We start from the raw sequence: 8,919 nt of genomic DNA, 5'->3' as shown, positions 1-8,919 counted from the left end.
CTCAATCCATTCCAATTAATATTATTATTTTTAAACACAAATTGTCTCCTATTTGTCCAGTGTAAGCCTATTTAAGTTAGTGCCTGGATGCTTTAGACAAATCATAGAGTTTTTGGTAATTTCCTTGATATCATCTATGAAAAGATGTTTTAGGATCGTTCTTCAATCATCCGTTCTCCAAATATGCCTGGATTCTTTTAGTGAGAAATAGTATTTCAGAATCACAATCTATATGCCAGGAGATGTTCCATTGCTACTGGGTTTGTTATTTTTCTATGCCTTTTTAAAATTTAAGCTATAGGGTTTTTACTGTCTACTACAAAGAATTCTCCTTCCCAAGGACTAGAGAATGTTAGAGCATCCTGTGAAATACTCATCTGCCTCATCTCAAGTTACCCACACACAACAATACAGAATAAAAACACCAATATTACTCTTATCAGTAAAATTACTGAAAGCAATTATCTTTTTTGCCTTTTCTGTCCCAATTTCCTCCCTCTCATATTTTTATAATTATAGGATAGCTGTCAAAGCATGTAGCCATTAGACAGTGTCTTCTTCTTAGCCCTCATTTAATCTTAATTATTATGTAACTATATACTTATCTTCCAGTCATTATGTCCATGTCTCAAGACATCTTCATCATGTTCAGCTTGCTATCTAAAAGACTCTTCAGAAAGATCTCTTGTTTATAAGACATTGCACAATTTATATCTGGAAGTCAGTTCAGCTAGATATAAAACATTCACATTTTTTTTTCTTTGAATGTATTCAGTATGTTCCTCCATTTTCTTCTGGTATAAAAGATCACTGTGAAAAGTCTGATGACAGTCTAATTTCCCTTATAAGTCATTTATTCTGTCTGACTAGATGTCCAAAGCACCTTCTTTTTTTCATAGTCTGGTAATTGTACAAGAATATGTCTTATTGGTAATTGTACAAGAATATGTCTTCCTGAGCATTCTGAGTGGATATCAGGTGCATAATAGCCTCATTCGATATGTACTTTAATATATTTTTATTTTCAGTTTTCTTGAATTCTAATTTTTAGTATTTCTTCATTTCCATTTTCTTCTTCAGGGATTTCTTTTTTTAAGATTTTATTTATTTATTCATGAGAGACACAGAGAGAGAGAAGCAGAGACATAGGCAGAGAGAGAAGCAGGCTCCATCAGGGAGCCCAATGTGGGACTGGATCCCAGGACTCCAGGATCACACCCTGGGCCGAAGGCAGATGCCCAACTACTAAACCACCCAGGCATCCCTTTTACAGGGATTTCTATTATCCTTTTTGTTTTGTTTTTTTTTTTTTTCCTTATTGTTAATATTTGTCACTTTCTCTTAAAATTTTTTTCACTGTATTTTTTTCTGATTTTTAAATACTTTCTTCTTTTCCCCTTCTGTTTCTCTTCAGATATTATTTGTTGTCCTTATTTCCAGTTGTAGTCTTTCTAGTAATCTGATATAATCACAAGTCTAATAGTCTTAAATGATTTTTTCTTTTATCTCTAATTCTTTATTGAGTTTTGTCACTTCAATTCAGAATTTTTGTAATTTTAATTTATACTACTCTTTCATATCTTATGTCAGTTACTTAGTCTGTTAATTTATTTCAAAATAGTAGATATAGATTTTATCTGTTTGGTCAGCATGACTTTCTGGTAGGTCCAGATGGATGTTATTCTGTTCCTTCTTCTTTCTCTCCTAATAGCTCAGTTTGGGATTTGATTTTGATTGCTTTCTGTTGCTCACTTTTGGGAAATAATTTTTTGCAGTTTTAAAGGAATTTCTGGAACAAAATAACTTTGAATTTCTTAAAATACTCTCTTGGTTTGTTGTTGATGCTATCACATAGTATTAAAAAATAGAGTAGCTTGTTTTTTGAGATTTCCTGGCTCTATTCTCTCTTCCTGCTTTTATCTGGATCTTCTTTTTCTTTCGTCTTTATGTCCCTAATTGCTCAAATTTAATTTCAATCATAGCAGTATTTCCTCACTAAATGGTCTTGCCATGGAAAGGAGCCCTGGTGTGTGTCTGTCTGGGACATTCCTAGGGACACTGATGGTCCAAATCCTTTATACCTTACTGAGGGGTCCTCATACCCACTATTATATTGGGCACAACTTCACCCAGTTTCAGGTGCTTTTCTCACATTTGTGGGTCATGAGCTCCTGTAAACATTTGTTGGCTCTTTTGGGGTTCTACCTTGAGATCCATCTGATGCTTCCCTCTGCTTCCTTCTGCACAGATTATGTTATATGCAATGCTGGTGACTGTTGGTTGTTCATCTCCACCTGCTGGTATTTTAGAGTTCATGGAGATATCACATCAACTAGATTTGTTGTGAATTTTGTCATGGGTGTTTTTTTTTTTTTTTTTGGGTGTTTGTTTTGCTATTAGCTACTTTGTCTTTTTTTATGTGGTGATTCAGAGAGATTGAAAACAATACTATCACCATCATCTTTTCAGAATGCTACATCTCCTCTCTCTGAGAGAAAGAGAAATTTATTTATTAAAAAACAGTAAATGTACATTTATTGAAATTTTATTTTAATGTTTGAATTAAAAATAAAATCCTAGTTATTAAACATTTTTCTGAAGAGAATGTTTTATTTTTATTTATTATAATTATAGACAAATTATTAATAAACTTTTTATTTTGAACAATTTTAAATGTATATAAATACTACAAAGATAGTGCAGAGAGCTCCCATATACCTTTTACTTAGGTCTACTTTACCTTAATGTAATCATTTCACATTATTGTGATGTATTTGTCAAAACTAAGCAACCATCATTGTGCATTACTCTTAAAAAAAAATCTAGATTTCACCAGTTTTTCCACTGATGACATTTTTTTTTCTGTTCCCTGATCCAAACCAGGATACTATGTTGCATTTACTTGTCACGTTTTCTTGTTCTCCTCTGGTCTATGGCAGTTACTCAGTCCCTCCTTATTTTCCATGTCCTTAACAGTTTTATAAGTTTTATAAGTACTGGCCCGGTGTCCACAGTTCCCAGTCCAAGTAGTGGACTTTAATGAGCATTAAGCCAGGTTTCCCATTATCCAAGGACACATTAGACTAGAATCCAGATGGGCAAGTGTATTTAGTAAATGTTTTTAGGAGACTTATTTTGATAAATTAATAGGAAAAGTTTGTTTGAAAAAGAGGGAATGCTTTTTAATTGGTATATCAATCATTTGAAATTGGAATCTTGAATTACGTAAGACTGTTTTCCTCCTATCAGGCATTTTAAACATTCTCCCTGAATATTCTGTTTATACAATTAATAAAGGCTTTATAGGTAATTCAAAATTAGGTTTCACTGTGGCTCCTTCTGAGTCACATAAATTTCCAGATTGATATTTAAATTAATGAAAGTGTTTTTGGATACCCTATATTTCAGTTTTAATATATATGAACACAGAAGTATATACAATCACATATAAAAATACTCACTAGGAGTCATGAGGCACTATGCAATAGTGGGAAATCCAACACTTAGGTTCCCCATAGACTCACTGTTCATGCCTATGCATTAAATGAATAAACCTTTGATTGGCTAATCTATTAATTCCAGCCATTTAATGATTAATGAGGATTGCTGAAGGAATGAGTGATCTATGATGGTGATCAATATTCATCATGAAGATAGCTGAAATGGACACCTGCCACATATTGATGTGGCCTAAATCAGAGAGTATACTGAAAACCCAGGCAGACCCTGTCCTGGGCAGAGGATTTGAGATAAAATTTCTTCCTTTTAGAAGACCATTGTGGAGTCTCCCTCCCAACCTGATATATCCTGCTGTAGGATCCAACGTGGACCAGTTCTTTCAAATTATAGATCATGTTATCCCCCACTTCCCTTTCAGTAAAATGCTCTTGCCCAGCATCTTAAGGCCTACATCTGACTTCCAAGTTAAGCTTCCTGATCTACTGATGGATATTTTTCATTCTTTTGAGTATCGTTTTCATCAGTGGTCTTATACCTATCTTGCCTTAATTTGAAAAAGGTCTGATGATTGCAGATACACATCTCATTTAGTAGATGATGTCCCAAACTGAGGGAATGGGAATCTGTAGCATCTCAGTGGTAGGGAAGATGATGCATTTGGGTAGGTGGTGCCTATTGCTGCCTCCAAACCACACATACACACCCAGTGTATTGGTGTAATCCATGAGAGACCTCGCTGTGGTCCAGAGTTTACAAGTTGTTTTCCACCTCTACCCCAATCTGAGAAAACTAGACTTAATGATACTTAGGTCTGCATCCTGGGGAAATTACAGAGAATACCTGGGAATGTGCTGAATTTCTTGGAAGTGAAGAACTAGCTCAGAATCAATATTGTGTCACCTTGGCCCCGAGGGAGGACCGCTATGGGTCTTGTCTTAACCACCACCTCTATAGAAAATCACAGTTTCTCTTAATAAAAGTTTAAGAATTCAGGAGGGCCAGAGTCCCTGGATTAGGCCTCAAACCAAACCATCATGGAAATTATGAAAAGGCCAGACAATTGTGAAATACAGGGTTACCTGTGAAATTTGTCCCTCCTTTTCTCCATAGAGCAAAAAGAGGTTTGCGCCTCATCTCTGAAACAATCACATTCTGACTCGCCTTAGCATCCAGGGCACAGTGGAGAAAGACAGAGGGCAGGAGGTGGGATTTCCAGCAGCAGGGCTGGGGTTGGAAAAGCTCAGGAAGATAGTGGAGGAGGTTGGCCTCATGCAAAGAAAAGGCGACTGTGGCGAAGCCAACCAGCTAAGCTGGCCAGCAACCTGGAAGAGGTGGGGCACAGGCCCCCGCGCTGCAGGAGTGCCCCGCGCCTGGGGGCCTCCCTCTCTCACTGGCTTCAGAGCTGCTCTCTTGGCTGACAAGATCTCTGACGAGAGGCCGCCAGGGCTTTTCCAGCCCTCGTAAGGGCAGAGGCTGTCTATCTAGTCAAGTATGTTCTTAAACTAGTTGCCATGGAAATATGTTTTAAAGGTATCTGACGCTGCCAGGGGAACCTGACTGGCAGGAGGGCAAATCAGGCTTTGATTTAAGCTCCCGATACAGTCTGTGGAGCAATTTCGGAATAAGCGCGCGCGGCACCGAGGCTTCAAGCTGTTTGCTGGGTTTGCAGGGGAGGGTGCAGCACGCAGCGCCTTGAGGGGCCGCGCTGGGCGGGGCGGGGCGCGGCGGGGCGCGGCGGGGCGCGGCGGGGCGGGGCGGGGCGGGGCGGGGCGGGGCGCGGCGGGGCGCGGCGGGGCGGGGCGGGGCGGGCCGCGGAGTGGACGGGATGTAAAGTTGCAATCAGCCTCTTCGCAGCTTTCACGGGAGATCTGCTGCGGGAAGAAACCAAAGTCATTGGCCGAAGTGACAATCTGCAAGTCAGAAGGTTTGCGGATTATCTGTGGATTTCACCTGTGATTTCTGTGTGAGCAAGTGATCATTCGGCATTGGCTGCATGTGGTCTAGTAACATCAGCTTTGAGGGAAACACCCTCGTGAATACGGCTCTGTCTATAATGTAAAAGTGAATAGATGTCTAGAAACCCTGATTTTTAAAATAAATCTGTGCAGAAAGGCTGGCCATTTGGGCCTTAGAATGTTTATTGTGACATAGATCGTCAGTTTGGCTATAGAGATTGCTCAAATTCACCTGATTGCCAGATTATTAGCAAAACCATACATAAACAGATTTAACAAACAAATAAGAAACCAGAATGGAGAAACTTCCGAGCTCTGCCTAAGGCTCTGATACAACATATATATTGTCATATATATATTATGATCTATATATGTATATATATGGACACACATATGGATGGCGGGGCTTTTTTTATTACTTTAATTATTGTCTCTCAACAGTAAAATGGAGATTATCTTTCTATAACGCAGTATTGTAACAATGCAAAATGAGTTAATATCTGCAGAGCATTTTTAAAAAGGACATCTTATTTTTGATGCTGTTATTTCTACCCCTACCCTTACTGTTGAGGGTGATCATTGCTAATTTATCTCTTGAGAGGTAGACGTCTAGACCCAAAAGGCTGTGCACCCTCTAGTGATTCATTTTTCCAATGGGAATGATTCTTGTTCCTCTCTTTTCTGGGTAAAATACAAATTAGAGACTTCTGGGGAGATTCTTTACTTCAATTAAGAATCACCTGAATAAGGTATCCTTTAGCTGTTCCTTTAGAGAAACTTGAAAAAAAAATTTGAATAACTTATTTAAATACATTAAAATGAAATAATGCTTAAAATTCAATTCTTCTTCAGTCTCCCTGGACACCTTTGGGGGGCTCAAAGGCCAGATAGGGTTAGTGGCTACCACATGGGGCAGCACAACTTTATCTGTCCTTTATGAGCAATATAAGAGATTTTTTTTAATGTAATAGGATACAAAACCTTTATTGATAAGGTTTCAGATTCTACTTTGCAACTAACCTTTAGGAAATCAGTTGTTGAGTTTGGGTTCAGTGGACAGGATATCCATAGTTGTTCAAAAAAGCTATTAAAATACTCCTTCCTTTTCCAACTACATACCTGAGTGAGGCTGGGACTTTTTCTTTCTTTTTTTTTTCAATTGTTTTTATTGCAGTAAAGTACACATAAAGTTTACCATCTCAGCCGCTTTAAAGTGTACACATTCAGTGTTACTAAAAGTGGTATTTAAAGGTGGTTTTCACCCAGCTTCTGACTGCCAAGGATCACCGAATGGCAGCAGCATAGGCCTTTGTAGTTTTGGTGCCTGGCACAGCAATGCCTTTTCATTCCCTGCTCTGGGAAGCCCCCACCCGCACCCTCAAAGCACAGGCACATCCTCACACCACTATGTTTGGATGCAGCCACAGAGCCCTCAGCAGGGAGTAACTCTTGTTTATTGAGCTTCTAATAAAAAGGAGTTCTATCAAATCTAATATAGTGAAAACTGCAGTCCTAAAAGTTCACTTAAAGTACCCCAGATGTAGCTTTGCACAGTGGCAGTATCGTAGCCAATGAGGTTTATCCGAAGTGCGATTATTGCTAATTGAAAACTAAAGTACCCTAGATGTATGATGGTTTATCAGAATTCTTACATGGGGGGATCCCTGGGTGGCGCAGCGGTTTGGCGCCTGCCTTTGGCCCAGGGCGCGATCCTGGAGACCCGGGATCGAATCCCACATCAGGCTCCTGGTGCATGGAGCCTGCTTCTCCCTCCGCCTGTGTCTCTGCCTCTCTCTCTCTCTCTGTGACTATCATAAATAAATAAAAAATTAAAAAAATAATAATAAAAAAAAAAAAAAAGAATTCTTACATGGTGCTCAGATAAAGCAGCCCTTTTTTTTTTTTTTTTTTTTAAAGCAGCCCTTTTAAAATATAATTTTGTTAATATATTATTCTGGAAAATTTTAAAGAAATATATAATCAAAATATGGAAATGATGGAATAAAAATTATTGATAAAGGCTTTTTTCACTTAAGCAAATATCACTGCAAATGACAGTTACTTCAATGAAAAGCATTATGCTTTTCTACTCATCTAGACTTTGGAGGACCTGCCAGTTCATCTGCAAAGAAGTGCATGGATAAGCATTCATATAAAATATTTAAACCACCAGTGCATTCTTGTTTATGACATTTCTAATCCATATAACTCATGTACCTGAAATAAACATCCTTGAAAAGAAGAGCAAATTAAGCTCATGTAGGAAGACAAGTGGGTTTTTATGGTTTGTGCCTTTCCTTCACATGGCCCTCCTTCTCCTTTTCTGATCTGTGCTTTGTCTCCTTCCACCATCAAATGTTTTCCAAAGGTAGCAAATAGAGGTGTGAGCACAACTAATGGTAAAAATGAAGGTCTGGATTTTCTGCATTAACCAACTGAAATTCAGCTTGTAATTCAGCTTATGGCTCTGACTTGCGAGCTTCCTAGGACTTGCTGCTACTGCCTGTCATAAAGATCCAGATCCAAGCTGTGTTCTCTACAATGCACCAGCTTTGAGATCATGGGGTTTTGCACCCCAGAACAACACATATACCACATATGCCTCTTCATTCTCTCCATTTCACAGATGGCAAAACTGAAATTCAGGGGTCCTTATTTACAGACACACTGCTGATGAGCAAGATTAAATCCCAGATTTTTCTGGCCCAGAAGACCTGTCTACTGACCATCCTGATTGTCACTCTGCAGGTGCTAGGAGAATTATTGCTAATTATTATGTAAGGGCCTGCCTCTTCCTCTTCCTCTATGTTCTCATAGGGATTATTTGTCCCTAGACACTAGAGATTTATAGTCTATCCTGGGATTCCTTGCCCTCCAAACTACACCGTAAGATATCCAAAGATGCCTGTGGGTTACCTTAGTCTTTGATAGCCTTGCTGTGAGCCATGGAGTGGGGGCCTGACTTGCTGTCAAGTGGTAGACCCCAGGAGTCTGCCTGCTGCAGGTGACAAGGTCAGCTGCCACTGGAGCCAGTGGTGAAAACATCAATTTTACAAGTTTGGGGAAATCAGGTAAGTCGTTAATTAAATCTCCACAGCAGATAAAATAACTTAAGTGCTCTTGAGAATGAATCTTTGCTTTCCTTTAAGTTCATTAAACTATTTAAAATTTCAACAGACACTACTTGAGGAATCACATTTTCGACCTGTCTGCAAAGATTTAACAGTTTCATTATTTTATTGACACAAGTTCCAGCATTCAGAGACATGCAACTCTTGATATTTCTGCACTAATCAGTATGATGAAGGAGCTATAGATTCATGATCTTGTGTATGACTTAACAATTTCCTTGGTTTCTTTACAACCGTATTGCATATCTATTTCTGGAGGTTATAATACCTACATAGAGATATATGCTCTTGATTACCAAGAAATACATACTAAAATGCATAGCAGCAGGGAGAGAAAAATGATCAGATTGTTTAAGTTTAGTTCTTTTTACTAC

General features: G+C 38.5%; 1 pseudogene; it reads left to right on the top strand.

Moving 5' to 3' along the window:
* Nucleotides 1-6,956: 6,956 nt before the first annotated feature.
* LOC121498253 lies at nucleotides 6,957-7,080 on the top strand (annotated as a pseudogene).
* The last annotated feature ends 1,839 nt before the right edge of the window (nucleotides 7,081-8,919 follow it).

This window comes from Vulpes lagopus, chromosome 8 (genome assembly GCF_018345385.1).
Source record: "Vulpes lagopus strain Blue_001 chromosome 8, ASM1834538v1, whole genome shotgun sequence".
In the NCBI taxonomy this organism is placed as follows: Eukaryota; Metazoa; Chordata; class Mammalia; order Carnivora; family Canidae; genus Vulpes; species Vulpes lagopus.
This window is presented reverse-complemented; position numbering and strand designations above follow the sequence as displayed.